Here is a 20578-nt window from a genome sequence, read left to right as displayed (position 1 = left end):
TTAGTGATGTGAGATAAAGTATGTGTTGTGGCTAACCTATTTTCAGAGACTTAGCAGCACCTGAACTGTTGAAAAAGTGTATTCACGGAAAAACTCAAAACCCCAATGAAAGTGTAAGTAGTGTTATATGGTCGAGAATCCCCAAGACTGTATTTGTTGGAATAGAAACACTTCACTTTGGTGTGTATGATGCTGTTGCGACTTTCAATGATGGCAACATTGTAAGGTGCAAGATATTTAGAAATATGGGAATGAAGATAGGTTCTAACATGGTACGAGCGATGCTTGCTTTAGACAAGGAACGCCTTCGGGCTGCAGACAGGGCTGTAAAGAGTCTAGAAATACAAGCAAGAGTAAACAGGAGGAGGAACAAGAGGAAGCTGGAGGAGGAGTTTGCAGAGGATGAAGATAATCCATCCTATGGACCTGGAATGCACTAAAAAGTTAATCCAATCTTTGTCGCTCGATTCCCAAAACTTTTATTTTCTCATACTAATTACATATTTTCTAGGGATCTTCCAAACATATTTGTTTCAAACTTTCAGTAAATGTTACACAGTACCTTCTGCATAATTTAACACAGCCTTTTTCCAAAAAACTGTATATTTTTGTATATATAAATAAAAAAATTGCAAAAAAATGTTGTGAATTTTCATTACAATTGAAAAAAAATCATCTTTAACAACTGAACTAAAATTTTGTAAAATCCCTGTGTTAAGTTGTAGCCCATATTCCAATAAATAATCTGTAAAAAGTTCAACTTCCTACCTCAAATACTTTGTGAGGAAAGATGTAATTTATAAGCGTTATTTTAACATTGCAAGTATAGGGCGTTCCGGAGCCCCTTAAGGCGTAAGATTCCTTAGGCCTTCAGCCTAATTTAAAGAACTGTTTCACGTAAGGCTTTTGGTATTTAAAATCAATTAATGTTATGGAGTTTTATGTATTAGGCCTTCAGCCGATTTGAATTTAACTTGTTTGCTCTTGAAGCGTCTGATTCTTTGGGCCTTCAGCCTAACTAAAGAACTGTTTTAAGATAAGGCTTTGCCTTTTAAATTCCAGTCGGGCGCGGACGTCCGGGGGAGCACCGGGGGTGAGACAACACATTACAGGCAGCGCCAGGCGGGCGCGGACGGCAGAGAGAGCACCCAGCGCCCTCTGTGCATAAATACTGGACAAGATCCTCCAATACGGCAGTCTCAGGTAGCACCTGAAGAAGGCAACGAGTTACGTGGCCGAAATATTATGCCAGAGCAACACAAACATCCGGCAGTAGACCCGATTATTCCACATGTCAAGATCTCGCCGGGAAAACCTGAAGAGTTGCAAATTTGATGTTCTTTAGCCTTAAGTGTTGGGCTTTCAGCCGATTTTGAATTCAAATTGTTTGCTCTGAAAATCTCAGATTCTTTGGGCCTTCAGCCTAAATAAAGAATTATTGCAAGGTAAGGCTTGCCTTTTAAATTTCTGATTATGCTTGCGTTTTAAGTTATTGGCCTTCAGCCGTTTTTAAATTAAAGTGGCTTTCAGCCAGTAATTAAGTCCCAAGGATTAAGGCTATGTGTTTAAATAAAAATTTTTTGCGCTCTTGTAATGTTTAATCAAATAATAAAGTTGTATGTTCTAGCGTAACTAACAGCCCCTTATATTGGCCCCTCTCCACAATTTAAACTACCTGTTTTGCCCTGCGGGTTAAGCTAGGCGTTTCACTCTGAAACAGTGAATACAAGATATTTGCAATGATTATAGCTGGGAGACTAAAACCGGTAATGAACACAGTCAGAGACCCTTAACAAACCAGTGTCGATAAAGACTGCCACATTGAGGACACCCTTTGCGCTTATCGTGACATAATCGCCGTTGTGGCCGCCGGTCGCATCCCTGCCCCAGGGTACTCCCGATTTTGACAAAGCCTTTGTCAGGGTAGACCACGAGTATTTGCTGAAGACCATTCAGGAAATAAACCTCCCACAACGTTTCGTGACAATCATCGCACGTCTTCTGCAGTCCACAATACTGATACACGGTCGACCGATGAGGCCGATATCAATGAATAGCTCAAATAGACAAGGATGCGTGATGTCAGTGGCACTATTTGCTATGGCCATCGAGCCACTCTTATCTGCTCCGAATAGACAACTCCAGGGGGTCATAACACGGGGACATACACTCCTGGAAATGGAAAAAAGAACACATTGACACCAGTGTGTCAGACCCACCATACTTGCTCCGGACACTGCGAGAGGGCTGTGCAAGCAATGATCACACGCACGGCACAGCGGACACACCAGGAACCGCGGTGTTGGCCGTCGAATGGCGCTAGCTGCGCAGCATTTGTACACCGCCGCCGTCAGTGTCAGCCAGTTTGCCGTGGCATACGGAGCTCCATCGCAGTCTTTAACACTGGTAGCATGCCGCGACAGCGTGGACGTGAACCGTATGTGCAGTTGACGGACTTTGAGCGAGGGCGTATAGTGGGCATGCGGGAGGCCGGGTGGACGTACCGCCGAATTGCTCAACACGTGGGGCGTGAGGTCTCCACAGTACATCGATGTTGTCGCCAGTGGTCGGCGGAAGGTGCACGTGCCCGTCGACCTGGGACCGGACCGCAGCGACGCACGGATGCACGCCAAGACCGTAGGATCCTACGCAGTGCCGTAGGGGACCGCACCGCCACTTCCCAGCAAATTAGGGACACTGTTGCTCCTGGGGTATCGGCGAGGACCATTCGCAACCGTCTCCATGAAGCTGGGCTACGGTCCCGCACACCGTTAGGCCGTCTTCCGCTCACGCCCAACATCGTGCAGCCCGCCTCCAGTGGTGTCGCGACAGGCGTGAATGGAGGGACGAATGGAGACGTGTCGTCTTCAGCGATGAGAGTCGCTTCTGCCTTGGTGCCAATGATGGTCGTATGCGTGTTTGGCGCCGTGCAGGTGAGCGCCACAATCAGGACTGCATACGACCGAGGCACACAGGGCCAACACCCGGCATCATGGTGTGGGGAGCGATCTCCTACACTGGCCGTACACCACTGGTGATCGTCGAGGGGACACTGAATAGTGCACGGTACATCCAAACCGTCATCGAACCCATCGTTCTACCATTCCTAGACCGGCAAGGGAACTTGCTGTTCCAACAGGACAATGCACGTCCGCATGTATCCCGTGCCACCCAACGTGCTCTAGAAGGTGTAAGTCAACTACCCTGGCCAGCAAGATCTCCGGATCTGTCCCCCATTGAGCATGTTTGGGACTGGATGAAGCGTCGTCTCACGCGGTCTGCACGTCCAGCACGACCGCTGGTCCAACTGAGGCGCCAGGTGGAAATGGCATGGCAAGCCGTTCCACAGGACTACATCCAGCATCTCTACGATCGTCTCCATGGGAGAATAGCAGCCTGCATTGCTGCGAAAGGTGGATATACACTGTACTAGTGCCGACATTGTGCATGCTCTGTTGCCTGTGTCTATGTGCCTGTGGTTCTGTCAGTGTGATCATGTGATGTATCTGACCCCAGGAATGTGTCAATAAAGTTTCCCCTTCCTGGGACAATGAATTCACGGTGTTCTTATTTCAATTTCCAGGAGTGTAATTTCGTCTGCGTGCCTACGCAGATGATGTGGCCTTTCTAAACAAAACTGCCACTGGGACACGAAACACGATGGACGTAGTCGAGCAGTGTAGAAAGGCGGCGGGACTAAGCTGAATGTGATGAAGTCCGGTATTCTGAATAACGGTGGCGAACAATGGGCTCCCATACGAGGAAGTACAAAAGGAGATGACGGTCATGAATTGCCTGTGAGTGAAAATCACTCGAGACATTCGATGCACGGTTGCAGTCAATTACAAAGATTTACTTTAATAAAGTACGCCATCTGTATGTCCACATAACCTCCGATCCCTCAACGAGTGTATCGGGTGGTCTTGATGAATCTAAAGTAAACCATATGTCACAAGTGCTCCTAATACTCCCCACGAAAGCAAACAGATTACTTGTAGCCTTCGGCCATTTTGTCAGCCGTGGCCACATTTTCAAGGTCAAATATTGACTCTGCCAACTGCATTAGGCAGACTAAACCTCACCGACATATATACGAAGACACAGGCTCTGTATCTAAGTGGAAGCGTGCGCCAAACAGCATTGGCACCTTCACATTGAACGAAATAATGCTGGCCAATCCTGAAACGCCAGTTGACGTTCACCACACCCAAAATGACCTCCAACATTTCAAATATTGTTTAAGTGAATACAGCTACGTCAGCATGGGGATACCCGAGACGCAGCTAGCCACAGTCTGAGCAGTGCACAAATATCTGATGGCTGCGCATGCCAAGAATGATGTGAGTAAGTACTGACAAGGGAACCTCCCCATCGCACCCCCTCAGATTTAGTTATAAGTTGGCACAGTGGATAGTCCTTGTAAAACTGAACACAGATCAATCGAGAAAAGAGGAAGAAGTTGTGTGGAACTATGAAAAAATAAGCAAAATATACAAACTGAGTAGTTCATGCGCAACATAGGCAACATTAAGGACAGCGTGAGCTATGGAGCGCTGTGGTCTCGTGGTTAGCGTGAGCAGCTGCGGAACGAAAAGTTTTTGGTTCAACTCTTCCCTCGAGTGAAAATTTTAGTTTTTTTTTTTTTATTTTCAGACCTGTCCGTTCGTCCGTCCGATGCGAGGTAACTGCGCCGTAGAATGGGGACGCTACACCTAAACAAACATCGTCAGTCGACCACAGCGCACGGAAGAGAGAGTATTCCTGTTAACGAGGCTCCCTGGCTGGCTGGCACTTTGGACGAGAGTGCATTAAATACGTGAGATGTATTCCGTGGGCAATATGAATCCAGCAAATATAGCTCGCGACTTCAATAACAAGGTTCCCATTGGAGAGGCACGTCTTTTCGTCTACTAATCGCACGGTTTTGCGGTGCGGTCTCAAAACACAGACACTAAACTTATTACCGTGAACAGAAACGTCTATGAACGAACGGACAGATCATGACTTTGCGAAATTGAAGAAAATAAACTTTTCACTCGAGGGAAGATTTGAACCATGAACTTCTCGCTCCGCAGCTGCTCACGCTAACCACGGGACCACGGCGCTCCTTGTTTCACATCGTCCTTTATGTTGCCTATGTTGCGCATGGACTACACAGTTTGTATATTTTGCTTCTTTTTTCATAGTTCCACACAACTTCTTCTTGTTTTCTCGATAGATCTGTATTCAGTTTTTCAAGGCCTATCCACTGTGCCAACTTATAACTAAATCTGAGGGGGGTGCGATGGTGAGGTTCCCTTGTGAGAGGTCAATTGGAAAACCATATGGAAAAGTCTCCATCACTCGCATTTGCCGACAAGTGCTCGAGTCTTGTAGTATAATATGGAGAGTAGAAAACTTCCCATGAATTCACGACTGCATGCGGTACAATTGGCAGCGTCTCTCTCCCCCCCCCCCCCTCCCAATCGCCCCTCCCTACGCTTTTGTGCAACCTGTCACATACTAGATACTGATGAGCACCAATTTGTATATGGAAAGGCGCATGAAGCATGGGAAGCGTCACCGCAACTAAGGGAGGCGTTTGAAAAGTCCATGCAAAAATAAAAACTACTTAAGTGTTTGGGGTAAACATTTTTATTTTTATTTTTCGACATAGTCTCCTTTTAGACTTCTACACTTCGTCCAACGCTGTTCTACTTTGTTGATCCCTTTCGAATAATAGGAATTGTACAAGTCTGCAAAATAGCTATTAGCTGCTGCAATCACCTCCCCTCGTTTGAATAAAATCTTTGTTCCGCCAACCATTTCTTCAAATTGGGGAACAAATAGTAGACCGAGGGAGCCAAGTTTGGAGAATAGGAGGGATGTGAAACAAGTTGGAATCCTATTTCCATTAATTTTGCGACCACAACGGCTGAGGTATGCGCTGGTGCATTGTCGTGATGGAAAACGACTTTTTTACTTTCCAATCGCCAGCGTTTTTCTTGCAGCTCGGTTTTCAAACGGTCCAGTAACGATGAATAATATGCACCTGTGATAGTTTTATCCTTTTTCAGATAGCCGATGAAGATTATCCCTTGCGAATCCCAAAAGACAGTCGCCATAACCTTTCCGGCCGAATGAATGGTCTTCTTGGTGCAGATTCCCCCATTGTTCAGATTGTTCTTTGGTCTCAGTAGTATAGTAATGTATCCAAGTTTCATCCATAGTGACGAAACGACGCTTAAACGACGCTTAAACTCCTTCCTGAACAGCTGCAAACCATCCTTGCAACACTTCACACGATTCCGATTTTGGTCAAGCTTGAGCAATCGCGGAACCCATCTTGCGGATAGCTTTCTCATGTCCAAATGTTTATGCAATATATCATATACCCATTCATTTGAGATGCCCACAGCAATATCAATCGCATGAACCTTAATTCTTCTGTAATCCATCACCGTATCATTGATTTACTCAATGATTTCTGGAGTCTTAACCTCCACAGAGCGTCCAGAATGTTCATCATCACGTGTGCCCAAATGGCCTCTCCGAAAATTTTGAAAAAATTTATAAAGGTGCACAGTCACCGTAATGTTTATCAAGCTTCTCTTTAGTCTCCTGAGGCGTTTTGCCTTTCATAAAGTAATGTTTAATCACCACAAGAAATTCTTTTTCGTCCATTTTTGGACAATCACTCGATTTTCTTGATTTACACGAATGCCAAACACAAAGAAATACACAAATATGGCTGAAACTTGGTGCGCGTTCTTTCCAAAGATGCTACTAACTAAACATGACCTCTATACACGCCGGTGGTGACATGTCTCAGATTTTGCACGGACTTTTCAAACGCCCCTCGTATCATACTTAATAATCTATTACTGAAATAAGATGACGTTTACCGTAAAGCGAAGATAAACGTCGTCAGTTGGTTGAAAGAAGAGGCGGTATATATATCCAATACGGAACCTTGTGCTGGGGACTTTTGGACATACCTGAAAACACAGCACACATTACACATTACGCAAACTTTCTCATAACAGCAGTTAAGGATCCCCCAGTGAACTGGAGAGCGTAAAGTCACAGACGAACACTGAAGACTGAATAGGAAGAAGAACGACAGAGTAAAGCGACGGAAATAGAGTGGAGTAAATACAAGGCTGCCTGAGAAGACGTAATTTGCAGTTTCGACGGCCGCCGGGGGAAATTACTATCGGACGCCAGCAAGAGGTCAAACACTCAAAAGGCACGAACTGAGGGAGTGCCACCCCAGAGATTTGTTTTAGATTACATTGCGTTACAGATTTAAAATTAATCCCTAAAGTGTAAAAGGTAGCTCAAGACGGCGAAAAAGGTGAACATTGGATGGGCGGTGAGGGGAGAAGGGAGGCCCAACATAGTTTAATTGCAATTAAAGAAAAAGGAGTAAAGTGTCTGCCTTTCACTGGGAAGACTATGTTCGCTTTCGTTTAAAATCTGGCTGGAGAAAGGGCCACTAGCAGGCAGATCGACAATGAGTGAAGATATTTTAAGGCAACTCCATTTGCTTAATAAAAGGTAAACGTCGCGCAATGTAGATATGAATTCGTGGGACGGAGACCTCTCAAGGACTTTTTTAAATCGTACTTCGGGCGTCAAAGATGATTCGCTAAAACACACAAAAAAGCTGGCGTCTTCGATTAGTAATCAAAACGTTGCTGATCCCGGAACACCGCCAGTGCTTAAATTTTGAAACAAACTCGTCAGCAATGGCGGTCCAAGACTACCGGCGTAAGAAGTCAGCCTCATTCTGCCAACAGACTTGTCAAAGGAGCGGAAAGAGATACAGGATAGTCTCTCCCTTTGGGGTGGGAAACTGCCTCAAAAGACGGAAAAAATAAGCAATTGTCAACGACATGAGGATGCAGAAGGCAATGGAAACCACTGCATTAAAAACACATAACGTGTCTCCACAGAACATGTGGCCTGTAATTCAAGAAGTCATAGTGATCTCTCCATTGGCAAAAGATTCTGGAATAGTCCCCCATTCGGATCTCAGGGAGGCTACTGCCAAAGGGGAAGCGACCATGAGAAAAAGTAGGAATAACCAACGAAAGGCTACGCTGTACGAGTAGGGACGTGGAATGTCTTAAGTTTGAACGTGGTAGCGAAGCCAGAAAATTTGAAAAGGGAATACCAAGGTTCAATCTAGATATAGTGGGGGTCAATGAAGTGAAATAGAAAGAAGACAAGGATTTCTGGCCTGACGAGTACACGATAAAACTACCAGCAGCAGGAAATAGTAAAATGGATTCGTTATGAACAGGAAGGTAGGGCAGAAAATGAGTTATTGTGAACAGTTCAGCGATAGGGCTATTCTAATCAGAATCGATAGCAAACAAACATGGACAACGATAGGTCGGACACACATGCCGACGTAGCAAGCCGAAGATGAAGAGACGGAAAGTATCAGACGCTATTTAAAGGGTAATTCAGTACGCAAGGCGAGATGAAAATCTCATAGTCACGGGGAATTGTAATGCGGAGTAGAAGAAATGGATGCGGGAGGATATGGCCTGATAGTAGGAATGAGAGAGGAGAAACACTAATTGTATTCTACAATAAATTTCAAATGGTTATAGCGAATACTTTGTTCATCACAAGAGCAGGAGGGATACTTGGAAAAGGCCCGGAGATACATGAAGATTTCAGTTACAATACATCATGGCCAGACGAGAATCAGGAATCAGAATTTGTATAGTAAGGAGTATCCAGGGGCACACAATTTGGTAACGATGAAGAGTAGGTATAACTTCAAAAGAATAGCCAGGAAACATCAATGCGCAAAGAAATGGTTTGCGTAAGTAATAAGAAATGAAGGGATGCGCTTGAAGTTCTCTGATGCTATAGATACTGAGATAATGAACAGTTCAGTAGGTAGCTCCCTTGTAGAGGAATCGACATCTCTAGAAAGTACAGAAGAATGCTGAAGATTAGACGGGTAGATCACATAACTAATGATGAAGTATTGAATAGCATTGGGGAGAAGAGGAGTATGTGGCACAACTTGATAAAAAGAAGGGACCGGTTAGTAGATCATGTTCTGAGGCATCAAGGGATCACAAATTTAGTATTGGAGGGCAGCGTGAAGGGTAAGGGAGACCAAGAGATGAATACAATAAGCAGATTCAGAAGGATGTGGGTTGCAGTAAGTACTGGGAGATGATGAAGCTTGCACAGGATAGGGTAGCATGGAGAGCTGCATCAAACCAGTCTCAGGACTGAAGACCACAACAACAATAACAACAACAACAGAAAGGACAATCACAGAAATTGGAGAGAAGAACGTAGGTAACAGCGAAGAAACCATAGCTAACAGAAGAAATACTTCATTTGATCGACGAACGAAGGTAGTACAAAAACTTTCAGGGAATATCAGGAATGCAGAAACACAAGTCACTTAGGAATGAAATAAATTGGAAGTGAAGAGAAGCACAGGCGCATTAGATGCATGAAAGAGAAATAATGTCGGAACGATTGACTCTGCTCATACAAAAGTCAAAACAACCTTCGGTGATATTAAAAGCAACGGTGGTAAACTTATGAGTTCAATGGAATTTCCGCTGTTACACGTAGAGGAGAGAACGGGTAGGTGGAAAGAGTACAATTAGGGCCTTCTATGAGGGGGAAGACTTATCCGATGACGTGAAAGAAGAACAGGAGTCGATAGGGAACAGATAGGGAAACCGGTACTAGAATCAAATTTAAAGAGCTTTGAATGACTTAAGATCATATAAGGTAGAAGAGATTGGTAATATTCCATCAGAATTTCTAGAATTAGTCGCGATGTGCAAAAAAACGAGTATACTCGCTGGTGTGTAGAATGTACGAGTCTGACGACAGACCATCTGACTTTCTAAAAACCATCATCCACACAATTATGAAGATTACAAGAGCAGACAGGTGCTTAACAGTTCGTGCACACAATTTGCTGACAAGAATAATATTGTGCATGTCTTAGATTACGATCAGTTTGGCTTCAGGAAACGTAAGGGCACCAGAGACGCAGTTCTGACGTTTTGGTTGATAATGGAAGAAAGACTAAAGACACGTTCATAGGGCTTGTCGACCTGGAGAAAGCGTTCGACAATGTCAAAAGGTGAAAGATGTTCCAAAGGTTGAGAAAAACAGGGATAACGTATAGGAATAGACAGGTACAAGAACCAACAGGAGATAATAGAACTATAAGACCAACAACGGAATGCTCGAATTAAGAAGGGTGTAAGACCGGGATGTAATCTTTCGCCTATGCTGTTCAAGCTATACGTCGAAGAAGCAATGATGGAAATAAAATAAGGGTTCAAGAGTGGAATAAAAATTAAGAGTAATATGATTCCTTGATGCCATTTCTATCCTGAATGAAAGGGAAGAAGAATTACAGGGTTATTACAAATGATTGAAGCGATTTCACAGCTCTACAATAACTTTATTATTTGAGATATTTTCACAATGCTTTGCACACACATACAAAAACTCAAAAAGTTTTTTTAGGCATTCACAAATGTTCGATATGTGACCCTTTAGTGATTCGGCAGACATCAAGCCGATAATCAAGTTCCTCCCACACTCGGCGCAGCAAGTCCCCATCAATGAGTTTGAAAGCATCGTTGATGCGAGCTCGCTGTTCTGGCACGTTTCTTGGTAGAGGAGGTTTAAACACTGAATCTTTCGCATAACCCCACAGAAAGAAATCGCATGGGGTTAAGTCGGGAGAGCGTGGAGGCCATGACATGAATTGCTGATCATGATCTCCACCACGACCGATCCATCGGTTTTCCAATCTCCTGTTTAAGAAATGCCGAACATCATGATAGAAGTGCGGTGGAGCACCATCCTGTGGTACGTTTAGCTCCCTGCTTCATTTATTCGTCGACTTCCGCAAGCTACGCCTGAAACTTGCCCGCACGCGTTCAACCGTTTCTTCGCTCACTGCAGGCCGACCCTTTGATTTCTCCTTACAGAGGCATCCAGAAGCTTTAAACTGCGCATACCATCGCCGAATGGAGTTAGCAGTTGGTGGATCTTTGTTGAACTTCGTCCTGAAGTGTCGTTGCACTGTTATGACTGACTGATGTGAGTGCATTTCAAGCACGACATACGCTTTCTCGGCTCCTGTCGCCATTTTGTCTCACTGCGCTCTCGAGCGCTCTGGCGGCAGAAACATGAAGTGCGGCTCCAGCCGAACAAAACTTTATGAGTTTTTCTACGTATCTGTAGTGTGTCGTGACCATATGTCAATGAATGGAGCTACAGTGAATTTATGAAATCGCTTCAATCATTTGTAATAGCCCTGTACAGGATCTGTTGAATGAATTAACAGTCTAATGAGTACAGATAATGGTTTGACAGCAAAACCGAAGAAAGACGAAAGTAACGAGAATTACCAGAAATCAGAACAGCGACAAACCTAACACCATAATTTGTGATCACAAAGCAGATAAAATTAAAGAATTCTGCTCCCTAGGCAGCAAAATAACCCGTGACGGACAGGGCAAGGACGACATAAAACGGAGAGTAGCACTGGCAAAAACGGCATTCCTGGCCAAGAAAAATCTTCTAGTATCAACACAGGTTGTAATTTGAGGTACATATTTCTGAGAATGCACATTTGGAGCACAGCATCGTGTGGCAGTGAGACATGGAACACAAGAGAATAGTTGCATTTGAAATGTGGTGCTACAAAAAACTTTTTAGGGATATATGTATTAAACATATTGATGTGTCATAAAGATTTAGTCCTGAAATTCAGCTTACCTGTTATAGGTATAGGTGTATTACCTAAAGCGAAATATGAAAATTGGCGCCATACCAGAACCTGCAACCGGATTTCTCTCTTATCTTGTGCGGTCGCCTTACCACTTACACTATCCGAGCATGCTCCATGGAGCTACTCCAACTTCCGTATCTCACACACGTAACTACGAGGGCAGTTCAATAAGTAATGCAACACATTTTTTTTTCTCGGCCAATTTTGGTTGAAAAAACCGGAAATTTCTTGTGGAATATTTTCAAACATTCCCGCTTCGTCTCGTATAGTTTCATTGACTTCCGACAGGTGGCAGCGCTGTACGGAGCTGTTAAAATGGCGTCTGTAACGGATGTGCGTTACAAACAACGGGCAGTGATCGAGTTTCTTTTGGCGGAAAACCAGGGCATCTCAGATATTCATAGGCGCTTGCAGAATGTCTACGGTGATCTGGCAGTGGACAAAAGCACGGTGAGTCGTTGGGTAAAGCGTGTGTCATCATCGCCGCAAGGTCAAGCAAGACTGTCTGATCTCCCGCGTGCGGGCCGGCCGTGCACAGCTGTGACTCCTGCAATGGCGGAGCGTGCGAACACACTCGTTCGAGATGATCGACGGATCACCATCAAACAACTCAGTGCTCAACTTGACATCTCTGTTGGTAGTGCTGTCACAATTGTTCACCAGTTGGGATATTCAAAGGTTTGTTCCCGCTGGGTCCCTCGTTGTCTAACAGAACACCATAAAGAGCAAAGGAGAACCATCTGTGCGGAATTGCTTGCTCGTCATGTGGCTGAGGGTGACAATTTCTTGTCAAAGATTGTTACAGGCGATGAAACATGGGTTCATCACTTCGAACCTGAAACAAAACGGCAATCAATGGAGTGGCGCCACACCCACTCCCCTACCAAGAAAGAGTTTAAAGCCATACCCTCAGCCGGTAAAGTCATGGTTACAGACTTCTGGGACGCTGAAGGGGTTATTCTGTTCGATGTCCTTCCCCACGGTCAAACGATCAACTCTGAAGTGTATTGTGCTACTCTTCAGAAATTGAAGAAACGACTTCAGCGTGTTCGTAGGTACAAAAATTTGAACGAACTTCTCCTTCTTCATGACAACGCAAGACCTCACACAAGTCTTCGCACCCGAGAGGAGCTCACAAAACTACAGTGGACTGTTCTTCCTCATGCACCCTACAGCCCCGATCTCGCACCGTCGGATTTCCATATGTTTGGCCCAATGAAGGACGCAATCCGTGGGAGGCACTACGTGGATGATGGAGAAGTTATTGATGCAGTACGACGTTGGCTCCGACATCGACCAGTGGAATGGTACCGTGCAGGCATACAGACCCTCATTTCAAGGTGGCGTAAGGCCGTAGCATTGAATGGAGATTACGTTGAAAAATAGTGTTGTGTAGCTAAAAGATTGGGGAACAACCTGGTGTATTTCAATGCTGAATAAAACAACCCCTGTTTCAGAAAAAAAAATGTGTTGCATTACTTATTGAACTGCCCTCGTATATCTTCTGATTGAATCTTAATTCATTTACCGACAGTTTCACATCTCGTGATTCCCGTTCAGGTTTCAGAATCAGGACAATGTCATTTTCGTCACAGGCCTGTCTTCACCTTACACAATGACCAGACAGAACATTATGACGTCCTATGTAATAGCCGGTATGTCCATCTTAGAGAAGGATAACAATGGCGACCATCAAGGCATGGAACTAATGGGGCCTTGGTAGGTCGCTGGGGGGAGATGGCAGCATAACTGCACTCACACGACACACCTAATCCCCGTAAATTCCCGGGAGGGGGGAATGAGATCTAACGCGACGTTCAATCACATCCCAGATGTGTTCAGGTCTGGCGAGTTGCGCGATCAGCATATCAATTGGAGCTCACCACTGTTTTCCTCGAACCACTTTAGCACACTCCTGACGTTGTGACGTGGAGAATTATCTTGTTGAAAAACGCAAACATGATCGTCGTGAAGGGTGTACGTGGCCTGCAACCAGCGTACGCAACTCCTTGGTTGTCAAGGTGCCTTGCATTGGACCCATGGATGTTCCTCAGATCGTAATGGAGCCGTAACCAGCTTCTCCGTCCCGCAGGTGTCAAGAAGCCGTTCCCCTGGAGGACGACGGATTCGCAACCCCTCTTCCGCATGATGAAGAAGGTATCGTGATCCATTAGACGATGCAACACTCTGCCACTGCACCAACATCCAGTGCCAATGGTCGCGTACCAATTCCAGTCGCAGTTGCCGATGCCGTGGTGTTAACATTGGCACATACGTGGGACGACGGTTGCAGAGGAGCATCGTCATGAGTGTTCAGTGCACTTTGTATTCAGAAACGCATGTACTCTGCCGAGCATTAAAGTCTGATGTTAGTTCTGCCACAGTTCGTCGTCTATCCTGTTTTACCAGTCCGCCGGGCCTACGACATACGACATCTGTTATGAGAGATAGCCGCCCAACCTCACGACTTCTGGACGTGGTTTCACCTTCGTTTCACCCTGTGTTGAAGACACACGCCACAGTTTTCCTCGAATACCCGACAACTATTGCAGTCTCCGAAATGCTCGTGCCGAGCCTCCGAGTCATCCCAATTTACACTTGGTCAAAGATAGATCGTGTGTCTTCCCCATTCTACATACAGACAGCACGCTCAATAATACAAAGAGCACCGTGCGTGTGTCTGACTAGTATTCAGTTCTCGCTAGGTGACGCGCTATCGCTTGAAGGGGTTGATATAGACAATAGATCGGTGGTTATAATGTTATGGCTGACCAGTTTATATATTTATATTAGTTGACGAATTTATGTAGTATTTTATAGGCACATTCGTAAACAGCGCCACCCCATCAAAACTGAGGTACCTGACTCCCAGTAAGTCTAAGTCGGTTAATTCCGGTCATAAAATCTGTTGAGTTGTTAATACGATGCTCGCAGTGTCCCATACGTGGAGCGAAGAGATTGGCCAAATCCTTTACCAGCTTGTTGGCTCCGTGTCGTGCCTGCTTAAAAGACTCAAGATCGATCTTCAGGCCTCCAACAAAAATCCATCAGTTACTGAGACCACTTGAAGATGCAGCAGAGCACCTGTGGTCTACAGCATATCTTGCAAGTGCGGACATTCTTACGTGGGACAACAGTGCGCACTTCGGAACAACGCGGGAAGGAGCATGAGAGGTTCTATCGCCTACGCTACTCCGAGAAATCCGCTTTCGCTGTACACGATTTAGAAAGTGGTCATCGTATAAAATTTGACGAAATTTGGCGAAATCTCTATCGTCACTGCACTAAAGGCTTTTGTGACTGCAATCAGAGAATCAAATGGCTCTGAGCACTATGGGACTCAACTTCTGAGCCGGCCGGAGTGGCCGAGCGCTTCTAGGCGCTACAGTCTGGAACCGCGCGACCGCTACGGTCGCAGGTTCGAATCATGCCTCGGGCATGGATGTGTGTGATGTCCTTAGGTTAGTTAGGTTTAAGTAGTTCTAAGTTCTAGGAGACTTATGACCTCTGATGTTAAGTCCCATAGTGCTCAGAGCCATTTGAACCATTTTTCGTCAACTTCTGAGGGCCTCAGTCCCCTAGAACTTAGAACTCCTTAAACCTAACTAACTTAAGGCCATCACACACATCCATGCCCGAGGCAGGATTCGAACCTGCGACCGTAGCGGTCGCGCAGTTCCAGACTGTAGCGCCTAGAACCACACGGCCACTCCGGCCGGCGTAATCAAAGAATCCATTGGAATAAAAATCACCAATAACACCCAGATAAATTCGGTGGCCTGCATCTTAGGGCGGCGTGCGATCTAGCGATTGCGCAACGGAAACGGGAACTTCGAACGCCAAGCTGCGAGCACCAGTGACGTCACATATGGAAGATAGTGTATACAACGACGTACCGGCAGCCCAATGGCAGTCATACGACTTGACAATGGACAAGGAGTGCCTCCCCGAGAGCGCATGTAATTTTATCAGTTTGACGCGGCTGGAAACGCGAGAACGTTTTATACTACGTTAGAAGATGTGCAGGGGTTGGACAAAAATATGTAAACAACGTAAGATATGCTTGCTTAAATGTAAATGCAGATGCTAGGCAAGCCTGCAGATTGAACTTTTGTATTTGGCTACGAACGACAATTCTGTAGTGTCCTCAATACATTTCCAGTCTCAGTCGTGGTCAAAACATGTTCCTTGTAGCTGTGAGTGCATTATGGGTGTTTGTTTGGTTGGCTGATTTGGGGGAGGTACCAGACAGCGAGGTCATCGGTCCCGTCGGATTAGAGAAGGGTGGGGAAGGAAGTCGGCTGTGCCCTTTCGAAGGAATCATCCCGGCATTTGACTGTGGCGATTTAGGGAAATCACTGAAAACGCAAATCAGGATGGCCGGATGCGGGTTTGAGCCGCCGTCCTCCCGAATGCGAGTCCAGTGTGCTAACCACTGCGCCACCTCGCTCGTAGTAGAACGTTATGCCGGAGCTAAGTGACTTCGAAAGTGGGCAGACTATTACTGACTGTTACAGTGCGTGAATCCGTGAGCAAGGTAGCCGAAGAGTATTGAAAGTTCATATCACATACAGGGAAAACGAGAAACGCATCAACCCGCTTGGTCACAACGCGGACAAAAGCGTATGCTGAGCGATAAAGATATGAGGTCACTGAAGAGGATTATGAATAAAGTAAGAGTACAATAGCTGAAAAGATCACTGCAAAACTGAATACTGCACTCTCGAACCCTGTCAGCACCAAAACAACACAAAGCCATACAGGATCAGTATTTATTTCTTCCGAGACGACTGAAAGCTGTTTTCAATGTCAACGGTGTTCCCACACCGAACGTTTGTGTGTTCTATTTTTGGTGTTTACATGTTTTTTGAGCCGTGGCGGGACTGGCGCAAGGGATATCTTTGGCTTAGGCACTATCGATTCCATCTGGCAGAAGTTTGTGTTTGGAGCCTGGCCCGGCTCAGGATATAGCGGAGAGTACCTAGTGGAAGTGGTGGAACAACGTTGGGCATGGCACGCGGAAGTGTGCGCATTAGCGAGACGTTGGAGAGACGACAGCGAGCACGATGTGACAGAGTACGGGCGGCAGTCGGCGCCTGATCGTACTGGGGTCAGTAACAGTGGGCCGGCGCTGTGGCCTCTCGGCAACCTCGTGAAGCTAAAGCCGTCGGCACACGGACCGTGCTGTCGAACGTTAACGTTGAGCGTGCCAAGTTCAACGTGCTGCTGAACGCTCAGGAACGATACGACTTGTGCATACGGTACGTGGGCCCCAACGTGGTATACGCGATCGCAACGCACTCCAGCGGCAGCTGCGGAATGTTTCTAGTTCGTAAATCACACTGTTTACTCAACGGGCGCGCGTAAAATTCCCACGTTAGCTCTATTAAAACGCACATTTCCTCCATCGTCCACGAAAAGGAAAGTACAATGTCCAATCAGTAAGGACACAGGCTTATAAAAGTTCGATTACAAACAGTGCGGGGCGAGCGGTTCTAGGCGCTTCAGTCGGGAACCGTGCGACCGCTACGGTCGCAGGTTCGAATCCTGCCTCGGGCATGGATGTGTGTGATGTCCTTAGGTTAGCTAGGTTTAAGTAGTTCTAAGTTCTAGGGGACTGATGTCCTCACATGTTAAGTCCCATAGTGCGGAGCCATTTGAACCACAAACAGTGCGGTACAAATTTGGAATACTTCTCCGCATGAGATAAACATTATTTCATCATTGCCACATTTTAGTGAAACCCCAAAGTCAGTCTTGCTTGATCACTGTTTCTACCCAGTAGCAGAATCTTTGCCACATGTGAATTACGAAGCGTAAAAGAAAAAGGAGCAAAATATACAAGTAGCGCAAGCTGTCCTGTAGATTAAGCCAATCGAAGAAAGTCACCCCTCAAAAAAAGGTGAAGCTATATTTACATAACATCAAATATTGTAGCATATACTTGTAATAAAGTATAATAAAAAGGCGAATGTTAGAAAAAAAATTTGGAAGAGTCAAGACGCGAACCACCACCCCAACCAACAATTCTATACTGGACACACGTTACTCATTACGCTAAACCAACGTCACATCTTTTATAACTAATCATATTGTATTAAGCCACGCTGAAAAGCTTAATGGTTAGATATGTTACTGATTGAAATTTAATTATAACAAATTGTACCAAGAACAATGTGTTTTGCGTGGATCTTCAGTGTGTCGCTGCCTTCTAATAGCCTACTCTCATAATACGCAAGTTACTGTAATACTTCTGCCACGAATATACTGTTTCTCATTGTTTTATTGGAACGAATCACACACGTAACAACCGGTTTTCCAGTGATTCTCACTTTGCTGGTGCTCAGAAACGGCGTATATACGTATAGGCTTGTAATGAATGCCAATATGACGGCGCCTCACAACTCTGTGCTGAAGGGAGACGGCGTGCGTGTGACGTACGTGGCGTTGTGCCATCTCATTGGTCAACGCTCAAGCGCAGCTCGGAATATCTGACATGCCAGATACTGCTCTGCACTTTCGGAAAGACTCCCGAGCGTGATATTCCACGCTATGACGTCAGAAACTCGGCACTCTCAACGCTCAACGTTCGGATGCACGGTCCGTGTGCCGACGGCTTAAGCATGTGCTCGCTTCCTTGAAGGAACACGCTGTTACTATCGGACTAAGCAACGTCTGGAGTCTTCGTCACATCGATCCAGCAGCCGGCATCAAGTTAAGTAATTCAAGTCCTACCAACGATTAGTGAAATATGATGACGATTGCTCTTCAGGCAGCAAAGTGTTGCAAGGACTGTGATTTGATATGTCATGCCTCTTATTAAGTGTGTGCTTCTCTCCTTAATAGTATTATTCTTACTTCAGCTGCCAGCCGAAGTGGCCGTGCGGTTAAAGGCGCTGCACACTGGAACCGCAAGGCCGCTACGGTCGCAGGTTCGAATCCTGCCTCGGGCATGGATGTTTGTGATGTCCTTAGGTTAGTTAGGTTTAACTAGTTCTAAGTTCTAGGGGACTAATGACCTCAGCAGTTGAGTCCCATAGTGCTCAGAGCCATTTGAACCATTTTTTACTTCAGCTGGCAAGTGTCTAAAACATTGATACGTGTACGCAGCCTTACCCGAACGATCTATATTCCGTGTCTAAAGATTTCCGTGTGGTACCTTACAGGCCCGCATAAGGTGCTGCATGTGATGCTTGGGTTTTAATGAGCCAGTTCCGTTTGCATCATTCGTGTACGTGGCTCTGCTTAAAGGAATGAAATCAGTTTTATTATTGTCAATTTTATTGAAGTAGTTTTCCGTATAAGTTGGAGTATTAAGGTGAAGGAAGGGTTGTTTGGTTCCCTGTTATCGCTTCTGATATATGTTTCAGAGATAGGAAGCAGAGGGCTACCGAAATGCAGAGCCTCCCCTTTTAAATTACTAACGGGCGTACGGGCGGTGGACTTCGCCTGAGCTCGGGTGTGCTGTTTGGTTCTGATTTCGGTGTTCTGAACAGGGTGGAAGTACAAACGGAGTCCACATCTTAATTCGAAGATAAGTACTCAGTCGCCTCCACCGTTCGTGGCCAAGTCGCGGCCTCACAATCTCGGGCCTCAGTTATTGTACAAACTGCCGTTTTCTAAAATTTGTGTTGATTCTGCAAGGTTTCCCGGGTTAAATGTTTTAAATATTTGTCTTAAGAATTTTGAGGGATTTCTAGAGGAATGTGTCTTAATTGAAACCATTTTTTAAAACTGTAGTGCAATTCAGCCTTAGTGGCGTATCTCAGTTTTGATGGGGAACTAACTGGGTTATTATTGATCAAACTGTCTATAACCTTGCAAAGTTGTTTGGTAATATCTCGCCCGGGAGGGGTGGTTTTCAATCTATGTGGAAGTAATAATTGATTTCCTGGTTATTTGATGTAATGTTCATTTTAAATAATTTACTTGGCCCGAGTGGCGGTTTTTTTTTTTTTTTTGGTATGCAAAGAGATTAATTCCCTTGTGGTTTCATATAACAAGCAGTTTGTAAAGTTTGCCTGAATGGCGTTTCTTAAAGAAATTATCTGATTTATGATTGTAATTCTCTTAATGATTTATCTATGATGCAAATAAATATGTTGAAATGAAATGGTCACTGTATGGGTCAAATCCTTCCACTCCCTTTATATTAAAAAAAAAAAGCACTCCGTCTTCAGGCCACGAGTGGCCTACCGGGACCATCCGACCGCCGTGTCATCCTCAGGGGAGGATGCGGATAGGAGAGGCGTGGGGTGAGCACACCGCTCTCCCGGTCGTTATGATCGCATTCCTGACCGAAGCCGCTACTATTCGGTCGAGTAGCTCCTCAAATGGCATCACGAGGCTGAGTGCACCCCGAAAAATGGCAACATCGCATGGCGGCCCGGATGGTCACCCATCCAAGTGCCAACCACGCCCGACAGCGCTTAACTTCGGTGATCTCACGGGAACCGGTGTATCCACTGAGGCAAGGCCGTTGCCCCCTTTATATTAAAGATTAAGGAATTTACAGTTCAAAAAGAATTAACGTACCATTTTTCTCAACCCCCCCTCCCCCTTACCTACACGTCGATGCCCTGCACATGATTGCAATGTATGCTAATGTCTTTTAATCGGGTCTGGACCTGTTCTTAAGTGTTACCCTAATGTTCTGTTGTACGTCTCCTGGTAGATGTGAATCTGCAACGAGTTCGCAGTGGGCAATAAGTTTTTCTTCCTACCGTTTGGTGCTCCTTCCCTATCACCAGAAAATGGACAGAAATGAAAGCGAGCACGTGGCGGCGGAAC

General features: G+C 45.4%; 1 pseudogene; it reads right to left on the bottom strand.

The window, feature by feature from the left end:
- Positions 1 to 20154: 20154 nt before the first annotated feature.
- Positions 20155 to 20272, bottom strand: LOC126164280 (5S ribosomal RNA; annotated as a pseudogene).
- Between the last annotated feature and the right edge of the window lie 306 nt (positions 20273 to 20578).

The sequence above is a fragment of the Schistocerca cancellata genome, chromosome 2 (genome assembly GCF_023864275.1).
Source record: "Schistocerca cancellata isolate TAMUIC-IGC-003103 chromosome 2, iqSchCanc2.1, whole genome shotgun sequence".
NCBI classification, from domain to species: domain Eukaryota; kingdom Metazoa; phylum Arthropoda; class Insecta; order Orthoptera; family Acrididae; genus Schistocerca; species Schistocerca cancellata.
This window is presented reverse-complemented; position numbering and strand designations above follow the sequence as displayed.